We start from the raw sequence: 21,294 nt of genomic DNA, 5'->3' as shown, positions 1-21,294 counted from the left end.
AGACTTTCTGTAGCACTCGCTGAAACTCAGTGTTCACCTACTTCCTCAAATGTTCAATTCAGGAAGAAATATGTTGGTATCATTTAAAAGACAACTTTCTAGGAAAAACATTCAAGGAACAAGCTAAAAAAAGTTTGTTGCCACATTGCCAAGCCGCCATATCTCACCCTCCTCCCCTTAGCAAGCCTCTACCAAAGCTTGTGTGTGAAAATGAGGAAACAGCCATCTCATTTCTAAAGGAAATCCCTTGGCACGAGTCAGAGTGGTACAGATTGTATAGCAATGGGGAGATCTGGGAGGCCTATGTGACCACATTTGGAAGGCCTCCTGGGGATGTATAACTGCACTACCAGTAAAATCTCGTGGTCATATGTCAGGACCATAAATTATGTCAGGTACTCCAGGAGAAGGAAACATTCTAAGCTGAAGTTTTAAAAAGTTCAGTATCCAGAAATTGTGAGCACTAAACTGGGCTTCATCCAACATTTGCCCCTTCCATAAAGCTCTATATAAAGCATTTAGAGGCTGCCACCAACCCTGGTACTGTATCCTAGGAGCACCTTAGTGAAGCACCAGAATAATGTCCAGACAACCTCTCCTGCCTCAGGACCTTCTCCCAGACCCATACCAGAGGCGCAGCCCAGAAACAAATCCTCAGATCCCTCAGACAAGTTTCCTGGATCTCACTGACTTTCCCTAAGGTACTAAGGAAGAACTAGATTAAGTTTGTGTGTACAGCTACTAATTTTGCCAGTTGGACAGAAAAGAAGTTCAAAGATAATGATATATAGGTTCTGCCTAGAGGACACATGCTCTTTTAGACATTTTCCAGACAACCTGCCCAAGCAGTAAAATCATGGAAGCTGACACCTGAAGAAGTCAGAACTGTCCCTTCCCACTCATCACCCCAAAACTTGATCTTCCATGAAAATCACCTCAGAGAAGCTGAAGTTCTAGGCTAGATACATGTACAGATAACTTAATATGATTCAGCAGAAGAGAAAGCCAAATGTGATAGGTTATAATCCTACCCATTTGCCAGCGCCAGAATTGGGGGAATTCAGACTTATCTTACCACCCATATCTGACTGGAGGAGAAGATGTGAGCTTTTACATACAACATCCCCCAGTTGCAGAACAAGAAGGAAACAAGGATTTGTAACTCCACCATGCAAGGCAGCCAACAAAGCCCTGCACTGAAGCATCACCATGACCTCTTGAGTACAGCTCTAAAGACTCCAGTTCTCCCAGCATTCTTGTCCTCTACTGGAACTGCCTGCTTGCAGCTCAGTAGACACCTAACTACTTAAGAAATGCAAAGCAGGAAAACTTTTCACACAGCAGGACCTCCAGGCTTGATTTCAGACCAAACACAGCTGTCCCACTTCCAGCATTGCTATATCCAGCTCTCTCCTGGATATGACTGAGACAGATCATTAAGTGAAGCAGTGTTGTCATAAATAAAGATAACACATGACTGCTAGTTTCAAGTGTCCACTCCAGTTTCAAGGAGGGAGACTTGAATCAAAAGTGTCTTGATCCACTTATTCATCTCAGTCTAGAAACACACAAAATAAAAATGGAGCATGACCAAGTTGCTTTAAACCATTTTTTTCTCTATTTGTCCTATCCAAGATGTATTTCACAGTCTGCAAATCCAAAGACAACAATTACCGTCTCCAGACAGCTGCTCACTCCCCTGTATCAAGCACACCAGATACTGTTTAGACCTGTTTTCCTGGTCATGGGCAGGCAAAGGATCAGAATCATGTGGGAAGTTACTGACCTGGAGAACCAGAGACTTGAGGAATAAATATTAAATCTAAGCTAAGTACTGAATGTGTAACATGGGTGGGACCCCTCCAAAACTGCTGATTCTCCATGCTAGGAGCATACACTTACACTGCTTAAGTCCGCTGATATCTCTAGTTAGGCTTGGAGCACCAAGTCTGAAGACATTTGAGAAGGCACAGATGCCTCTCTATTGTCTCCAAGTTTTGTACTCGACTCATCCAGAATTGTGTGCTCTGAGCTAGTAATCACCCATACACTAAACAATGGTGGGATGCTGCTTGAGCTTCCCTGTTTTCAGTCTGTCAAGCCTGTGTTGCTTTGGTTGTCCTCTCCTTCGGGCCACCAAAGGTTAGCTACACGCAGACATTCTCCTGGCTTATACCTGGAGTTTCATGAAAGCTGGACAAGAAGCATTAGAAGCGGTAGGCAGAGCTGAACAGTGACTGTTGCATGTCTTGTGACTTGGAAGAATCCACTCAGTATCCAGAAGGTTTCTGTGATTTGGATGCTGAGCATGGCAGGACTCATCTCAGAAAAAGATGAGATCTTTTTCCTTCTCCTCCCACAGCAAATTGCCCATCTTGATTCTGAGTCACTAAGAGGCCTGTAATCCAAAACTCTGCATTGCTGCAGGCCAGAAAGAGGGAAAAAATTTGGATAAGATTTGTCCATGCTGGTTGCCTATAGTTGGTATAGAGCCTTCTGTTTAGAGCTGAGAGACAGACTAGGACTCAGGCTGCCATGGAGACTGGGAAAAAGCTGTGGGGAAAAATATAGGGAAAGAAAACATCCTCACTCATGAGAGGAGGCACAATCATGTTTAAGAAGGCCTTGTACCAACACAGAATGTATCAATATTGGCTCGGTGTGTGTCTTTTAGTGTGTATAGGTAATACCATTGTGATTACCTATGACTACATAGCCACTAGACCAATATACCAGCCAGCTGTTTTCCCTGGCTAACATGCTTCCTCTCATCATTGTTTTAACTAGCTAGTCTATGATGGGTTTGAGAAGAGACAATGCACACAAGCACCTTGAAATATTCCTGCAGTCCAGACCCTTCTCTACAAGACATGGTGCACTCCAGACCCTTCTCTACAGGACAGTAGTCAGAAGATGGAAGAAAAAAAGTAGAAAATTAATTGGATTGCTGGACAATATTGCCAGCACCTTGCATGCTTAAGAAGGGTTAGACATCTACATGAGCCTACAGAGAGATGTGATGGCTTGGGATGTAGGCCTGAACATCTAGAGGATATAAAGTTGTACACATGGAGAAATTAGTCAAGAGCAATTAATCAAGAGCATTTTCACCACAACTAAATTCAGATTCATAGTTTCAGAGCGGCATCTAACATTTCACTGTGCAGGAAGATGAAGCCCAGCCTCATGAGCAATCATGGATAAAACTCTATGTGCTTAGACAGAGTCACAAGATTCCACTTTTATCTAAATAGTATTTATGCCTACTGGACCCAGTAGTTAGAGGGTTACTGAAATTTGAATAAGGTTATAAAGAAACAAACATTATTTCTGCATAAATCAAGAAGAAAATGTTTACTTTTTCTTTACTACTGAAACAGCAGATGGAAATTGACTGCATTTAACCTTATTGTAGAGAGGAATGTAGAGTTTAGTTCTTTTTCTTATAGGTGAGGCCAGAGTTTCTTCATAGCTCATTATCCTAAAAAAATGAGGTGCTGAAAGTGCCTTCCTTCCTTCAGCTTCTTTATTTCAGTTATTCAATTTACTACAAATTGTCTCCAGTGCTTATATACAAAGCTGTAATTACCTTCTGTGTGTCAGTAATAAGAAAAAAGGGAAAATACAGCCCATTCTATAATAAAATGACAGATTTTACAACCTTATACAGAATGGAGGGATTGCTTGTTGATCCTTTTTTGTTCCAGGAATTATGCATTGAATAGTGAATTTATCTATTATATTATTAAATCTAGTTTATTTTAGGACATGAAAGATGACTCCTAATCAGGAACTGAGCACCAAAATAGAGTGGGCCTTCAAAAAAATCAGGAAACAATCAGGCTTCACTATGATTTTATGCTATTGCCTATCCAGTCATGAATTATTCAACTCCAAACATCATATACATTTCCAGAAAAATGGGAATATGTATATTTGAATTACAGAAATGTGGTGAATTTAAAAAAAAATTTTTTTTTTTACTTTGAGACTGTCTTCATAGGCTCTTTCAATATTTATCTGACTTATGATATATCTTACAGCTATGTGAAAGGGATGTTTTCCTTCCATAGTATGTAAGGTGTTGGTATGACCCTTCCTATGACTCTTGATCAAATAAGAAAGAGAAAAAAAATTAAATTCTCTGGAATAGATCCAAGATAGTATGCCATGGAGAACAGTTTTGTAGTGACCTCTTCTTGCAGCTTCCAGGGAGAGGTTAGAAGCAGGGTGGAGATGAAGAGTTCTTTGATTACATATTCCCTTCCTATTGCTCCAAGTGATACTTCTCTGCCAGCAACTTTGGTTGCCTCTGAGTATTTTCTAGCTGTCATCAGCCCATATGATCTTGACTAATCCAGTTGCCTGTGTTAGCCTTTTATAACCAAGTCCAAAGCCTCCATTTGCTTCCCAGAAATATTCACTTCCATTTAAATCGTTAAGATTTTACTGGCTTTATTCTCACATGTCATTTTATGATGAAAGTTTTTTTTTTTTTTCTTTGACTACAGAACTGCAATAAAATAGACAAAGCTTCTATTAATTTTCAGATGCATTGCAAGAGAAAAAAATCAATGTGAAGTGAAACGTCCGAATTCCAATTTATTACTCTTAGGAAGTGGGAATCACAGTAACCTTGCAGTTACTAAACCAAAGAGCTTCCTCATCTAATCCAGATTTAAAAAAATACCTTTTAACTCCCTTAAAATTCCCTTTATTTCCTCTGGCAGCACTGTTCTTAGTGTCTAATCAATACATTTTTAAAAGACAGATGCAGAATGAAACATAACTGGTTTCAAGTATCATTTTCTATGTAGCATCAATGCTTATTGCCCATATGCACAGCATTACTTTGAATTTAAACAATTAACCAGCTGGAAAATGATTAGAACCATATAAATTCCTGATTTAGGGACAACTATTTATTCAGCTATCTTCTACACAAAAATTATATCTACATTTGTAGTTCTAGTGACGCCACAGCCAACACTGTTCTACACCAGGATAAACCTAGAGAATTCAGATGCAGCAGTCATTTTTCAAAACAGAAATATTATTATTAGTACCTTCTTTTCATAACAAAATATGAAAATTCTGTAATTCTGTATTACGTAATAAATTATTGTAATTTATACTCAAATAAAACAGGTGAAAAACCTATTTATACACTGAGTTTTCACATTAATCCTATGTCTTTATTAGTAGTTTCTGACAAAAGCTTCCTGACCAAAATGGGCAATTTTCTTTAGTGCTTAGTTTTTCCAGAAACTTAAATTTTACAGAAAATGTTCCACAGAACTTATATTATGCTTATGATTTTTAAAAATCACCCAAATTATGAGAATCCAATTACAATTAAAATTCTGGGGATTGGATGACAATATGCACTTAGATTTAATTCAATATAATTAGACTGAATCACTAGCTAACACATTTTCAACCTGATGCAAGTCAGATTCTCATTTTATTTACCTTGATATGTGTCAGTAATATCAGCTCTGTTAATATCAGCATAGTTAATTATTCCTTCCCCTAACTGCAGCAGCAACGTTAGTGGAAAAGTCTTCGGGTAAGAGAATAATAGCCTGCATAACAAAATCTGACGGAGCATTGCACTGATGTTCAGTAACTGCTTAAGGATGAGAAGTCATTGCCTTTGATTTGATTTGTGTGCTTAGCACATACTCCGCATCCCTTTGCAATGTATAACTTAAAAAAAAAAAAAAAAGAACAAAACAAGATAAATAGTTTAGACCCCACTTCTGGCACTGGCAATCTATGGAGACCTCACTGACTTTAGAATATAACTACATACCAAAAATGATAGATTTTGGTCTTTTCATTACCTGGATTTTAACATACCTGGAGCAGGAAGCTATATACTCTTTTTCACAAAGAAGAATAATATAAAATCACCATATACATACCACAGCAATAGGGATCTGAAAAAGAAGCAATCATACGATGCTTTAAGAGAAATACTTTAGCTTACATATCACATAGTTAAGCAAGCAGAATTTAAAGTATTTTTTTAATCTAGCTTACTTTTCATTTCTTTTGGTTATACTTCTGTGGCCTTAAAATATGAAAAATATGTCTTTTCATTCTCTCTCCTGAAGCACTTAGGCTGAAATCACTGCCAAGAATACATATCTTTTTTTATGATGGATTTATTATGTTGCTTCATTATCTATACAGCAGTGTATTTTGATCTTTCTGACATTTCTATGCATAAAAGCTAAGTTATGGTCCAAATGTCACCTGAAGAAGACAAACTCTCAGTTTAGTCTCCTGTCCTCTCTCCCTGCCCAATCTCTTCTTACAAAGACAGCAATACAAGCACTCCACAGCAATGAAAGGAGTGAGGAGAAATGAGGCATACAGACTTCACAAGGGACAAACATCTCAGCAGCTCTCTCCAAAAGTACGGATGACCATTCTGAGGATAAGTAAATGGGAAGCAGGGTCAGAAGTTATACTTGAAATGTCACTGCCAAGTCAATCAGCACTTCCACGTTTCTCATTTGCAATGTATACATACTCTCCATAAAAACTGCAGTTACACTGTTTAAGCAGTTCTGTTGCTACTTTGTGGCCTAGAGAAAAAGGATTTTGTTTGCCAGACACTCAGAAAAATCTCCTACGCATACCAGCACGCTCTGTTTGCATGTAATCAGAATACACTGATGAAGCTACAAACTTGTATTTAGGCATCATTAAGGAAAACTAGTGATGAAAGGGACAAAAGCATGTTAGATGTTTTGATGCAGGAAAAATGTACCTATAGTGCATGCCAGAATCTGTTAAAATCAACTAAAGGTAATTAACAAAAGATGATGCTGTGGTTTAACCCCAGCTGGCCACTAAGCCACACAGCCGCTCGCTCACTGTCCCCTGGTGGGATGGGGGAGAGAACTGAAAAGAGTAAAAATGAGAAAACTCATGGGTTGAGAGAAAGACAGTTTCATAAGTAAAGCAAAAGCTGTGCATGCAAGGAAAGTAAAATCAAGGAATTGGTTCACCACTCCCCATGGGTAGGCAGGTGCTCAGCTGTCTCCAGGAGAGCAGGGCTCCATCACGGGTAACGGTGACTTGGGAAGACAAACGCCATCACTCCAAACATCCTCCACTTCCTTCTTCTTCCCCCAGTTTTATTGCTGAGCATGACATTATACGGCATGATCCTTTGGTCAGGTGGGATCAGCTGTCCTGGCTGTGTCCTCCTCCCAACTTCTGGTCCCCCAGCCTCCTCACTGGCTGAGTGGTGTGAGAAACAAAAGGCCTTGGCTCTGTGTAAACACTGCTTGCAATCTCTAAAACATCCCTGAATTAGCAACACTGTTTCCAGCACAAACACAAAACATAGCCCCATGGTAGCTACTACTAAGAAAATTAACTCTCCCCCCACCAAAACCAGCACAAATGGCAAAGAAGAATCATCAAGAATTGTTTTTAATACATTTTTTTACCTATTCCGCTACTTTGATATCTGTCTAAATTCTATCAGTCTCTCGGGGTTGCCCCAATGACTAATGAGCAGTTAACTGCTGCTAGCTGCAATCCCAACTTCCATGCTCCCTTGCCATTACTGCTCCTGGATGGGAAAGAGGACAACACTACACTCTTCCACAGTGCGTCCCAGATCTGAACTGTGAACAGGGCTTTCACAAGCTCTCCTTGTAATCTTATCTGTTTCTTCCAATACAAATAGCTCATCAAGAGGTGAAAATTTCACGTGCAAAGGTGACATCCTGACCTCATTAAAGTCAATGGCAAAACTCCTCATAGGTAAGTAACATCCTTGACCTTTTCAGTGATGTTCCTAACACTGTTAATATCAGTGTCCTCAGCAAATTGTTTCAAAGATGCCCATTCCTATCACCTTCTTTTGAAATCTGCATTTTCTTCACACTGAATCAGTATCAATGACATGCATTAGCACGAGGAAAAAGAATGGTTTGTCAGTTCTAGCAGTCCTAAAAGACGTCTCATCACATTAATAGGTTGTTATTGCTCCAGTCATATGTATCTCACTGACAGGAAGTAAAAACCTGGTTACACACCCATTAATCACATTAATCCTTTATCTTTTTCACTAGTTTCTGATGAAAGCTTCTGAACCAAAAAAAAGCACTTACTAACTTCATTATGTGATCAAAGGGAAGCTTTGAACTCTTTTGTTCCAAATGATTAAAATATAACAATATTCCATATAATATTCAATAACATTTTCATATCAGGACTCTTAACTTCGGGGGGGGGGGGGGAGCGGAGGGGAGGCGAAGAGTGTAACCAGATGGAGTGGAAGACAAGGTGTACGTGACAGAATAAAATAAATATATATAATTCACATTCTTCTGAGACACTTTTTGTAAGAAATCTGGATTTATTGAGAACAACTGACTATTCTCTTTGATGCTTACTTCATTCACAGATCTTCATAAGACTAATATGTTCAAAATAGGAGAACGAGCACCTCTTCAAGGTTTTACTCGGCTTTTCTTTGTTATGTTATGTTCAACAGCGCTCTGTGTTCACTGCAAATCATCCACCTTCAAGCAAGGAATGTATACATGCAAGAGGAATGGATTGCTAGGCTGCTACCACAGATGGCGTCCATAAATTAAACCTAGACATATAATTTATAAATTAAAATACCTTTCTTTGACTTGTATCTTCATTTGGATTTCCCTCCAAACTATTCACTCTTGTCAGTTCTGTGGCCCTGATTGCCACAGGATCACATCTTGACCATGTCTTCACTCCGTTGCTGTTGATGAGATTGAACTTCAGTTCCCCGCTACTCTCTACTTTGATGTTTATGGAAGGAAAACTGAGTACACAGAGGCCAAAAACTACCCTAGGGCAACCTCCAGCTAGATCCCTGGTGCGAATGATGGAGGTCAGTGGGGTAGACCTAACTCACATCGTAAGACTCTCTATGATCTGTTTCAGCTGTTAAATACTATTTTCCATTTCAACTCACTGATCTTCCAATTTATAATATGTTTTCAGAGACTATACAGAGTATTTATATCCCAAATAAAACAGTTTCAGCTCCAATATGAAATATCAAAATTCCACTTGATTAATAGTATGGTCTATTAATCCATGTTGGTTATATTGTCTAGCAAATGAGGAAACAGAAAAGATTAAAGTGGTAATTGTATCTATTGTATATTGTCAGCATATTCTTCTAGTTTTAAGCTACATATGAACAATTGGATAGCTATCTATCTATGAATCAGGCAAAATGCCAATAATTTATACATTTTACACACTAAAGCAGTTACTATGTGCATGTTTCTTATATTCCATTTGGAATTTAGCGTTTCAATTTTTTTTCCTTGGAAATCTTACATTCACATCTGCAGTTCAACCACCTCTTGTAAAGCAATGTTTCAGTTCAATAGCTAGGCATCCTGAAGGCTTAATGATAACAGTCAAAAACTTGAATAATTACAAGTTTTGTATAAATAAAAGCCTAAACATACAGAATGTCTGTGACATGTCATTTTCATCATATGCTTCTATAAAGGAGATATTTTAATGCCTGTAAAGTATTTTAAAATAAAATTTCAATGTCACATTGCCTCCCTACTCCAAAATAACATGATTCAAGAACTTTTTGGATAAGAACTATCAAATAAGTTGTCTTTCTGTGTAAGCTGCAATAACAAATTCTTAAAAGCACATAATAGCTTGTATTAATTTTACAGTCTCAAGACAGTACAGTTCTGCCCAATGCCTTATTCATGAATTTTCAGAATCTTGCACTATTTACTATTTGGTAGATTCACCAATATGAAGTTTTAGGGTTCCCTGTTACTCAAGCACTCGACCTCATGTGGAATACTGCATGCAGTTTTGGTGGTCCCAGTACCTGAAGGATGCCTCCTCCTGAGTCCATCAAGACCCTCAGGGGCTGGAGCACTTGCCTTACAAGGAGAAGCTGAGAGAGCTAAGCTTGTTCAGCCTGGAGATGAGGTGGCTTTAGCAGGGACCTAACATCAGCCTGCCAGTGCCTATGAGGAGGTTATCAACAAGATGGAGCCAGGCTCTTCACAGATGTGCATGTCACAAGAACAAGAGACAACAGTCATGAATTGAAACTTCAGGAGATTACAACTCAACATAAAGAAGAAAAAATGCTATGAGGATAATTAAGTATTGGGTCTGATTCTCCAGTGAGGTTGTGGAATCTCTTTGATTGGAGGTTTTCCAGACAGAATTGGACAAATCCCTAAGCAACACAGTCTGAATTCTATGTTGAGTTTGCTTTGATCAAGATGTTAGTCTACAGACCTCCTAAGGTCCCTTCCAACTTGAATCCTTCTGTGATTTAGTGTGATCATGAGCATTACAAAAAGTAAGAGGAAATTAATCTTCCAGTTTGACCTGAACACATCATAAGACACATCAGTCAAGCTTTTTAAACAAGACAAAATTACCACCATCAGACAAGTAAGATTTCTGTGGGCACAGACTACCATTCTGGTCAGATTTGCTGATGGGCACAGACTACGATTCTGGTCAGATTTGCTGAAGAAATATAAATTCAGCTTGAAAATGCTATAGAGAAGGGCACAAAGAATTCTGGAGGAACAGAGATATTCTTACATGAAAATAAAACAGAAGGGTAAAAGGCTGACAAAATGAAGGCTCCATGGATGCATGATTTCCGTTTGATCAAAAAGTAAAACCAGGAAAGTTCTTAGATAATTTATATTTAAACAGGTAAAAATTGACCATGTACCAATCTATTAGCACACTTACCTAAGACTTCTCATTACAAGTCTGTAAACATCTTTACATCCCTTCTTGATTTACTTGCACAGTTTATAGCTTACAACATGCATCAACTCCAATTTAAAAAGGATTTGTTTGGGGTTTTTTTTGGGGGGAGGAGCAGATAAAAAGAGAGAAACACACAAAAAAGGAAAGGGAACTGGAAAAGCAAAAGGAGAAAATGGAAAGGGGAAAGGCAAAACTCCCTTCAGTGGCTAGTCAAAAAGAGAATTGACAGGGTCTCCCCAGTAAGCATCCTCTCCCAGGTGTCCTCTCCAGTAGGGTGGTGGTCCACCATACTACTTTTCCCATAGAAACTGTACAGATTACCTCATGATCTCTTCAAATTCCCTATTGCCTGTCCCCACTTAAAACACTATTAGCAATGAGACACTAGTCTCTGATCAGAGGCTGGTGTTGCAAGCTTACTGGCTTTGTGTGTATTATTGGATAATGCTTATCAGATACTTGTCTTTCTCCTAATGCAAACTAAAAGCTGCAAGAAGTGGTGCAAGAAAAGGATGGTGAAAAAGAGTGACTCTTACACCAGTGGCAATCACTTCTCACTGGAAACATGACACAACAGTAGTATGAGCATATATAGGTGTAAGGCCATGAGAACAACAGTATGAGACCAACAGCACAAGGACAGCAAGGGAAACACTGCCCCAGCAGCTCTGGGAAAAGGTACAGAGCTGCAAGGGAAAGGCAGAGTGCAGAGTTGCAAATGGAAGACACTGGCATTGCAAAAGGTTGAAGCACCAGAGACACTGTACAGCACACTGTGAGAGACTGAAATGTCATATGACTCTCTCAAAGCTTGCTCGTGTCTGTGCAAACCTCCAAAGAAGCTGCTGCAGCCTGTGAATTGGTCTGGAGGATGTCACCCAGGGAAGCAGGAGTGTATTGAAGGATGCACCCCACTCACACTTCTTTGCAGCTGCATTATCAAACTCCTTAAAGGGGCAGACTTGTACTGACCTGGCCCCATCATGTAGCCATTTGTGGCTCTACTGTGTAGGCCAGACCCCATGCATGCATTGTTAGTGAACTGATAAGAGGCAAATGGTTCTGCCCAGAAGCCGGATGCAGCAAAACCCATAGGGCCAGAGAGAAAAAAAAAAAAAAAAACTAAAGGTGGGCAGATATGCTAATCAGCAGATACGATGAACTTAAAATGGCAGCAGAAAATTTTGCTCAGTCTGCATCTACCATCAAAGCCAGATCCGTGTGCACCCACCACCGAAGAACTGAAGACTGAGGACCAAGGGGATGCCGCTGGATCCACAGTGGTGACTATCCTTGCAGCCCTACCCTGCATCCTTGCATTATTTCTGTCTTTTCCTTTCTTTCTGTCTTACAGCTACTCCTCTTCACTTTTAATAATAAAAACCTGTTCTGGGTATATGGCATTTGACGTCGTTAATGTCTTAATCTCGCTCTTGGGATCATATTGAAACCTCCCCTGACATTGGATCAGGACACACACCACCTTCTTTATGAACAAGTTCAGGCTCAAGTCTTCTCATATCCTGCATGCACACAAGACTGACTTATCCTTCAGGGCTGCCAATTTCTCTAGTGGACCGGGCACCATCGTTTCAAGACACTCATTAGACAAGGCCTTCTTTTCTCTTGCAGGTTAAAACAGCATGGCAACAGAAGCTGGACTCAGTGAACATAATGGTAGAAACTCACATGTGCTCAGCCTGAGCCACATAAAGGACTCGAGTCTGAACAAAGCCCCAAGAGTGACAGTCATCCATTCTAGAGAAAGAGCACTCATATCTTGAAAAGAAATGAACTTAAAACAAAGACTGAGAGTCTCAGAGCAGAAATTGAACGAAGAGATACAGAATCCAGCATCTTCTACTCCAAGACTGAAGAACTAGGGACAAATAAAAGATGTACTGTAAGTAGTCATCTTACGGGCATGTCTGAGCTACCTTCACTGAAGACCATTTCATTTCCTTAAACAAAAATAGTTTACATTTATGCAATAGCTTTAAAACCAAATTATCCTGATAGTTATTAGACATTATAAAGAAACTTTGTGAGTGACATTAACATTTATACTGAAGAACACCATTAATAAGAAAGTACTAGAAAATAAGAACAAATATATGCTTCCTACTACCTTCCCAGCTCATACTCTACATAACACATTGAATTAATTCTAAAGGCAAGTAAATATCTGATCTCGGAGGCTGTGTAACAAAAGTTTTCAATTACTTTTTCGCAAAATGGAATTTCTGAATTGCATAATTCCACCTTGCTGATCTTGACTGTGTAAAGAATGTATGGACAGTAAAACCTGATAATCAAACCAAAGATCTGTTTAGCCCAATATTTTGTCCTCAGATGCCCCACAGCAGATGAGTAAGGAAAGAGAGGAAGCACAATGCAACCATGTAATGGAACCTCCTTGGAATACTCTGAAGTCTTCAGAATATGCAGGTTGGGACATTTTGATCCAGAAATTTCTCCACTTTCTGGCCTTTGATAATTCATGCTAACTTTTTGCATTAACAAACTTCTTTGGCAAAAAGTTACATAATTGTATATTGTATATATTGTATAAAAATGGAGAATCATGGAGAAGTTTGGGTATGTCCTCGCAGGAAATTTAGATCATACCTTGTAGGTGAAAGGATTTTAAGATGGCCTCAAAGTAGTGAAACATTATTTCTGAAGAGCAGTTAAGCGCTGATGTGCTGTAATTTTTAAGCTGCATGAAGCTATGGATTAGCATGTACAAATAAACTTTTATATTATAAAAGCTGCGATAATAAAGTCAACACTAGTGCAGTCTTATCCAGCATGCACTGGCATTCACAATATAATGCATTCATTCCAAGTAAGTAACATCAAATAAGGGATAAATTCTTTGGTCATGTATGATCATCCTAATCTAAAAACTCAGAATCAAAAAGGGCAAATGAAAGGTGATTTCATCAAGTAATGTTAGCTCTAAAATGCCTTACATGTCAGTTTCGGTAAACAATCTAACCTTAAGTGATTCAGCAACACAACTTTCTCTGAAAAAAAATGCTTACTTCTCTGAAAATCACTGCTGAAACCTTGAAACAGGACAAATATCTTTTATCATGGAATAGTCCATGAGAGTGAGAGTTACCTTTAATTTAACCCATCAAACATACTATGTACTTCCCTACTTAAATACAGCAACAGAAAGAACATCATCTTACACACTTTTGAAGATACTGGAAAAGTCTGATAAATATTCATTCTTTTAACTTGAATTTCTGTAGAAAGTTAATTTCACATAAAGAGTGCGCATATAGGACATACCATACAAACCTCAGCAAATCTGGCCCAAACCTCTTCTGTAAAAGAGAAAAAACCCTCACTCCTGAGATATACTGAGCTCTCAGCTCCATGATTCAGCTGTGACCATGCTGTAAACCAGAAGTACTTTCTATTGCAGTTTGTATACACATACCCTAAATAGCTTTAAATTAGCTAATCTGAACACTGATGAATATAAAACGACAATAGTACATGCAGTCTGGTAAATATGTGTTTACCATTTTGGAGATGACTAGGCTACATCCCAACTTTTTTTTGTCAGTTTTCATTGGTTATAGTTGTTCATACACAACAGGAATTGATTATTTTCAAAACTACGTTTCTCCTACTAAGCACTACTTGAATACTAAGAAACTAACTAGTCCAACCTCATTTAGTCAATGTCAGTATTCATGGTAATTCTTACTGGGTTTCACATAACTTTCATAATGGGCAAGCATGACTTTGATCAATATTTTCAGTATGCAAACTACATTTTTAACAGCGACTTCTATGGGCTTATCTCAGGTAGTGAGATGAACAATGGAAAATTATTTTCCACTTTAAATGCTTTTTAGAAGTACATTGGTTTTATAACTTAATCTCCTTTTAATGTTAGCTTCTATTAAGAAATTAGAAAAAAATATATGCTATTCAATCACAACATTATCTTTTTTTCCCAGAAAAATTCTTATAGGAACAACTGCGCCAAATGAAGCATGCATGTATTGGGACTTTCAGTAGGGAAGACACTATTTCACTTTTGTTTTTAAATTTCTCTGGGCACAGAAGGATGATGGTAAACAGAAGATAAACAACAGCTTACAAATGACTATTCCAGTTTCATCCTGCAGACCCATATGTGGAAAAGCAGGTTAAGAAAACCAAACAGTACTGTTTTCAAAACTGGCATTTTAATGTTAGGTTGAAAATACTGGGGTGTGTTACATATTCACACAGACTTTGATACCAAAATACAAAGGAATCTGACACCAAGAACAGTGTTTTGGGTAGGCTTAACTAACTGTGATGTTGCACTTGCATCAACTTGGTCACCAAAAAGTATAACGCTGTTTTTTTCAGAATTTTGAACTGACAATGACATTTTCATACAAAAGAGAGCTATTTCAACATTTATATGAAGAAGCCGGCACCAGCGGTAGGCAAATACATACGACTGACTGCAGCTTTTCCCTGGGGCCATGGCATGTTTTTTCCCCAATGTTTTGGATCACATCTCTACCATCATAATGAAACAGAGGTGTTAAATAGTGTATTATTTACATCATTGTTGGTGGAAAGTTGTATATAGTTGAGACCTATATATTTTATACAAATAATGATGAAACTTAAATGTATGAAGGGATGGAATTTCCTTTCAAGGCTCCTCCGGTATTATGACAGAGAACGAGCCTGCATTTCTCTCTGAAAAAAGTAGGCGTGCTGGGTACAAAACATACGTGGGCTGGGGCCACTGATACAGGAATGCATTGGATATGAGAGAAAATTTATAATCATTCAATAAAACAATAATTTTAAATATATCTAGGGAAGCTGTTGGGGAGGCAGGGAAGGGGGGGGGGGCAGAGAGATGAGAGCGGGGAGATAGGCGAGGGAGAGGGCATTTGAAAAACCTTAATGTGAAATACCTTCCTTTTTTGTTCATGAACTCTCAGCAGAGCTTACAGGCCTTTGTGAGCTTGTAAATTAAATCCTGAATAATTGTCACAAAACTATTCTTCTGTCACAGAAAACAAAATGTCAAAGAACTAAAGCTGACAACGCTGAAAGACAAATATGTTTAAAATTCCTCGGTTTCTGTGTCGGTGCTTGTTCTGTGCTGTTTGTGACAGAGATTCTCAACAGCTTTTGCATCAGAAAAGAACATTCATGCATTTTTGTATGTCAAAAGGTCTCCACAATTCGCTTCGCTACTTCTTTCTCAATGTTCAGCTTGTTTTAAACATTTCTCCCCTCTGAAATTCTCACGTAGTTTAACAGCGGGTTTAGTCCTCTCGGAGCACTTAAAAATACAAACCACCGTGGGCTCAATGAAAATCTTTCGAAGACAAAACCGCATTTTGTGCGTTACAAGTGATACCTGCTTTTTTTTTTTTTTTTTTCTGTAATAGTGATAGGCGCGAGGGATTACTGATTGTTACTATATTCCGTTTCAGATCAAAATCCAGACGTTTTACTCAAGACGGAACAACTGTAGCCTTCTTGGAAACTACCCGTCCGACGCCCGTCGCCTTCCCGGGACGCATACACCGCTTGGCCACCGAAAAAAACCCAGTGACACAAAACTGGCCACGCACCCGGGTCGGGATGCCCAGTACCTGCCCCCGGCCACCGCCTGCTCCGCTCCGGGCGGCCCCGGCCCGGCCCGCCGGGGCCTGAGGGGAGCTCCCCGCCGCCCGCCCCCACCTGTTCGGCGCTCAGGGGGGGCAGCTCCCCCGCGCCCCCTCCAGCTCCCCGCTCCCCAGCCGGCCGGGGGGAGCTCGCTCGCACCGGCCCCTCCGCCCGCTGAGGTTCCAGCGACCAGCCCCTGAGCTGCCGTGGGTGCCCCCGGCACCCCGCGACACGGCCCCACGGGAGGAAGAGGGTGGCAAGGGGACCCCCCACTCCCGGACCAAGTGAAACACACCCGTACGCCAGGCGGGGCAGACGCGCCGAAAACTCCTCTTCCACTCACGCTCCCGCGAAACAAAACTTGCCGGAGGGCGGCCGCCCCCCACCCACCGCCGCCTTGCCCGCCCCGACACGGCCCAACTTCCCAAAACCTTCCCAAAGGTCCCAAAAAACCCCACCCCGGCACGTCAAGGACAACGGCCGTGCGGCGGGACCGGCCGGCCCCCGCGGCCCCACGCTGCCCGCCGGCTGCGGCCGGGCGGAGCGGGGCGGAGCGGAGCGGAGCGGCAGCCGGCCGGTGCCACTCACCTTCCCGCGCCTCCGCCTTATCTCTTCGCTCGCGGGCTGCAACTCCCAGTCCTGCCCCCAACTGCCATCTTCCACCGGGGCGGCGGGGGAAGGAGCGGAGCGGGGAGGGGAGGAAAAGTTGCGGCGGGGATTAGGTGGCCATAGCGCCGGCGGGCGGCAGAGCCGGCGGCGGGGCGAGCCTGTGCCCGGCGCGGCGCGGCGGGGCGGGGCGGCGGCAGCTGGCGAGGGGCTGCGCGCTGCGATCGCAGCCCGTGGCGACGCGGGGAGGATTTACTAAAAATAGCCGCTCGGCGCGGCGCGGCGCGGCGCGGGGGGGGCGGCGGGGGGAGGCGGCCGGGGGAGGCCGTCGGGCTGCGCCGCGCTCCCCGCCGCGGCCGCTGGGGGCCGAGCGGGCCGGGCCGGGCCGCGCCGCGGTGGGGGCAGCGGCGAGAGGGGCGCCTCGCCCGGGCAGAGGGGCAGGGAGCGTCCCCCAGAGAAAGCCGAGGGACCGGGGCGGGCACCGGTGCGGCGGCAGCGGCCCCGCCGGCGGGGAGTGTCGGCGCTGCCCGGAGCCCGCCGGAGCGCTGCCTCCCCGCGCCGCCCCGGGCCTCTGCGGGTGCTGGCGGCCGCGGCCGGAAGGGCTTCGCCGCGGGCCTGGGAAGGCCGGGCCCGCACGCCGCCTCCCCCGGGCCGGGCCGGGCCTAGGCCCCGCGGGGCTCCACCGCCTCCCCGCGGGGCCTGGCTGACGGCCGGTGGCGGAGGAGCCGCTCGGCTCTTTGGCGCGCCTTGCCACTGGTGACCTCTGTCAGGCCTCGGCGGAGACGGCACCTGCCCGTCACCCCCTCCCCTGTGAGCGAAGGGGACGGGACCTGTGCCGGGCCCGGCCGTGCGGCCCCGAGGAGGCCGGCGGGGCGCGGTGAGGACGCGGGTGCGGGACGGCGCCCGCCGACGCTGCCCCCGGGCCTCGAGCGGTCGGCACGGAGGAAAGTGTACGGGGTGCTGGGTGAGCCTCGGGGGTGGGTGCCGGTGTGCCCTGGCGCTGTCGCTCCCTGAGATGATTGCCGCATTTCTCCAGCGCTGCTCTCCCCTCGTGGTCTTTTCATCAGCCTTGATATTTCTTGGTATCTTCAACTGGAGATGCCCGTCTTCCTGAACACACGTCAGGCCGCTTTGGTCTCCAGGATTCCCTTTTCCTGATGCTGTTTTATACGGCATATGAACCACTTTAGTCTACGGATCCTGTCTTAACCACATTTATTTCTAATCTAAATTTATGGATAGATTCCTTCATTACTCAGGAGAGAAGGGAGCACCTCCTTTTATTTGTCCGTTTCCAAGTAAAGGTTAGCCCCAAAGCAGTTCAGTTCTTGGAAATCTAAGCAACCAAAAGAAGTCATTAGCTATCTTCCACCTAGAGGCTTTGGAACTTGTATTTATATATATTCCACATATTAGCATAGAAGTTTCACACTGTGTGTTATTCTTTTTTTAACTTTTTATGTTTGATTGCACTTATTCTTTCCACTGTATTGTTTTCAGATGTTAGCTTTTCTGAAACAAACGTTTAAAATTGTTGTTTCCAAGGCTGGTGAAGAACTAGTTAAGAGTAAAGGGTAAAGCTGGTGGCTAAAGGAAAAGGTTTGGAATTTAGGCCTGAATGTCATTGATTGCTCAAGGGATACAACAGATGAAAACTCAACTGTGGTAAGCGGTGTTTTTTGTGACCCTCAAAATAAATGTCAGTTCTCAGAAGTAAAACTGTCTGTGTATGTTTCAACTTGGAGAGGAATCTCATTAGTTTGTTTTGGTTTGTGTTTTAGTTTGGCATTTGATTTCAGTGGTATTGCTACATGTTAAGTCATGGAGTGCCATGTCACAGATCTAAGTCTAAGTTGGCTAATGAAATCACACAGCACCGTTTCCCTCTCAGATCAATACACTTTAAACCAATACATACTTCTGTTTCATTATGTACTCCCATCCTCTGTCTACTCAAAGGAAGCATCAGGATTATAATTATAATCTAAGACTAGTCACTGTTCTAATGCTATGTTGAGAATCCTGAATTTATACTGGAAAATAACGGGCAGGTCTGAGACACCTCTGTGCTTGCCCGACTCATTTCCACTCAGTGCTAATAAATATACTGAAGTGTGCATGGTGGTAATATTCAAGCAGCCTTTATCTTGCTTTTGCTCGATCTACTATTGCTATTCCATTACTATGATAACTACTCATAATCCTACTGACCAAAAAATAATTTATAGAACTGACTGATTTGCTGGAGTGACTATGTGTAGCTCTGCTTTCAAATGTAGCGTTCCCTGTTTTAGCACTGTCTTTCTGAGTTATTACAAACATTTACTGAAAGTCATGCGGGTGAGAAAAGAATGTGGTATGCCTGCATTATAATTTGTAAATTTAATTTATAAAGCCTGAGATGAAGTGCTGAAATCCTTAAAACATTTTTATCCCTAAAAGGAGACTTGCATCATCCTTGCAGCTTCATCTCTGCCACATTGTGAATCGGTGTCTGCTGACCATTAGGACTATGATGCCTTTCACATACACACTAGAGTAACTGGATTTCTGAATGGAAAAAGCTTGCATATTTATCACACAGAAGATCAGTAAGGTCATTTTGTGGAAGGCCACAAAAGGTTTTGGAAACTACACTGGAACAGAAAAATTGTCTTCCCCATAGTTCCTCACTTAAGGTAGTGCCTAGTGAAAGCACGGGGAGAAAAAACATACACACCTATTCTTTTTTTCCCCCAGTCAAATAAAAACACTAAAAATATTAAAAACACTGAAAAAAACCTCATACAAACCTGTATAGGATTCAGTAAATCATTTCTCACTTTGACAGCTATTTTAGTATTAACTCTGTGGAAAAATAGCTTTCAGAAATTCCATGTCTTCACTGGAAATTTCCTTAGGTATTAAAGAGGCACTGAGGCAGAACAGCTCATAGAGCAGTGAGCAGTTCCCTTACTATGATGCCAAAAAGAAACGTGTAGGATGTTCTGTACTGTGTGACCATTAAAATGAGGATGATACTCAGCTATGTCCCTTTCCAATCCAGTTCATAAACCATCGTCTCACAAAAAGTGAAACCCACTGAGATGAACAGCAAAAATCTGTTAACATTTAACAAGACCAAACTGTACTTCCATCATACACATGCTTGTTAACTTGTGGATGTGAATAAGATGGAAGTAACGCTTGTCCGTGTAAACCGTTGAGGAATGAACAAAAGCTAAGTCTGCCCCATTAGTTGATGTTATATGCCAGCTCTTTGCTGAAACGATTGGTCCTTTTTGGATGTATTTCTGTTCCTCAACCGCCAGACTGCAGATCCTTTTCATTATCTCTGGCAGTCAAGAGGCTTCAATTATTCTTCTCGGGTGTAATCTTGCCACACACCTATGCTTCTAGTCACATCCAGAGCAGACTGACAAGATGTACTTTACAGAGATGATTCTTGAAGTTCAAGGAGGCAGACACCTACTTGCCAAGTAAGATGAATAAACACCCCAAAACTTAGCTGGTGTCTGTTCCTTAAGTTCCTGTCCAGTTTTCAATTAAATTCATGGCTCTGCTTTTTATCTTCGAAGTTCAGAGAAGCTCAAGTCATGCTGTACTCCTCTGTAGAAATTGACACCAGCTGCCGCTCATCTGTCACCTTCTAGGGCTGGATCCTTCTGATGCTTCAGATCCCTTTTTTTTTTTTAAAGAAATTAATAGACTGATATCTAGCATGTTGCATAGATCATCCATGCACCGTCTACCTAAAAAATGTGGCCCTTCTAACCAACGTTGTACAGTTCTCTATGTATGCTTCACATATGTATCATGCTCTAAAGAGTATCTGCTGTCGCAATTATTTGTATTTTACTAACAATGTTTGCATTAAGTCCTTCTCTAACATTCCAATGTTTGTCTTCTCTAAGAAAAAAAAATAAAATGTTGGGGAGAAGGGGTGTAACTTATTTGTGACGTCCGTTAGGCTGAGAATTAGTTAAAATGTCTTCTTTTGAGTAAGAATGCTAAGCCTTTTAGTAAGTATCTTGCTCAGTGGCTTATAAACATTAAAATTTTACACGTTTCAGATTGGGTATAATTGTTGATTTTGTTTACAGAAAGTGTTTGCTTTTTTCCTGAAAAAAGATCAGCAGTTTAGCTGATCAGACAGTTTTATGCAATTTGTAAATAACCACTTAACTGCTGCAGAAGTAGGCAATCTAAATAAATCAACACAGTTGCCAACATTTTAAA

At 41.7% G+C, this 21,294-nt stretch overlaps 1 protein-coding gene across 3 annotated transcripts in view; it reads right to left on the bottom strand.

Moving 5' to 3' along the window:
- Positions 1–17,240, bottom strand: part of HDAC9 (histone deacetylase 9) — a 489,493-nt gene extending 472,253 nt beyond the window's left edge. For all 3 annotated transcript variants that reach the window (XM_074900381.1, XM_074900380.1, XM_074900387.1), the window contains exon 1: positions 17,038–17,240. The gene's annotated coding sequence lies outside the window, so the exon portion shown is untranslated. The remainder of the gene's footprint in view (positions 1–17,037) is intronic.
- Positions 17,241–21,294: the final 4,054 nt, after the last annotated feature.

This window comes from Athene noctua, chromosome 2 (genome assembly GCF_965140245.1).
Source record: "Athene noctua chromosome 2, bAthNoc1.hap1.1, whole genome shotgun sequence".
Taxonomy (NCBI): Eukaryota; Metazoa; Chordata; class Aves; order Strigiformes; family Strigidae; genus Athene; species Athene noctua.
Note: the sequence above shows the minus strand (reverse complement) of the source record. Positions and strands in the feature narration are given on the sequence as shown.